Raw genomic sequence first — 1,008 nt, forward strand, 5'->3', positions numbered from 1 at the left:
TGCTTTGCAGACCTTCGTACTATTCTCCCTAGACAAAGTACAATGAAATTCTGATAAAAGCCATTGCTGCCCCCCCACATGTTGGCCAATTGAGGCAGGTTCTCGTTGTTGGGATGCATTTTATTATAAGGAATAAACTGGCGTTGGAGGTGACTCAATTCTGCCAAGGTCAAGGGACAGGTAAATTGGAGGTGCTCTGTAGTGCCAGGAAGCTTTAATAAGTCTCCGGGTACAGTGCTCTTCTGTGCTTCCATCACAGCACTCAACACCTGGGTCATGGACTGATCCAACTCGTGCAGAAAGCTGCCAGAGTCTAGGGGCTGGGACTGCTGAGACTGATGGGGTGGGAGCTCGATTCTCAAACAGTGCAGACTGGATCTCAGCCAGGGACAATGGTTCTTCTAAACACACCAGGGTAAACAAGGGTTGATGCCAGCTGTTCTGGGAGTCGGGTACCTCAAAGCTCTGTGCTAAGGACTCTAAAAGTTCACTTGGAAAGGCACAGGCCGCCGGCTCTGCAGATTTCTCAGACTCCGGAGTCATTACACCTGGAGGACTTGATGGCAGGATTTCCTCTGGATCCAGTTCCTTGGGGACAGAGGTCGGGATGCCCCAATTTGCTACGGGGCTGGCAGGAGCTGTTCCTCCACAGCGCCGGCTGCCTGAGGGTTCTAGCCATTCTTGGTGCGCAGCCTTCAGCTGACACTGACAGCCAGGTCCAGGTTCTCAGAGGCACCAGTCACCTGGAGCCTGTGGCTTGGCCAAAATGGCCATATGCAGTAAACTAAGCAGAGCGGCTTGGGTGACGCCCGCACGAGGCAGTACAGTTCATACTGGAACCCCTTGATGTAGTTCAGGGAGTCGAGGATGATCACGTCCTGCTGGCTCAGGTGCAGCTCGACAGTGGCCCGCAGTGCAGCAAGCAGCCCCTTCTCACCCGCAGAGTCGCCATACACAGTTGGGTCCTGCATGCCCAGCAAGGAACCATCGTCCACCACAAACACCATG

General features: G+C 54.0%; 1 pseudogene; it reads right to left on the reverse strand.

Moving 5' to 3' along the window:
- Positions 1-78: 78 nt before the first annotated feature.
- Positions 79-1,001, reverse strand: LOC114635227 (annotated as a pseudogene).
- Positions 1,002-1,008: the final 7 nt, after the last annotated feature.

Source organism: Grammomys surdaster, unplaced genomic scaffold (assembly GCF_004785775.1).
Source record: "Grammomys surdaster isolate TR1022 unplaced genomic scaffold, NIH_TR_1.0 50830, whole genome shotgun sequence".
Taxonomy (NCBI): Eukaryota; Metazoa; Chordata; class Mammalia; order Rodentia; family Muridae; genus Grammomys; species Grammomys surdaster.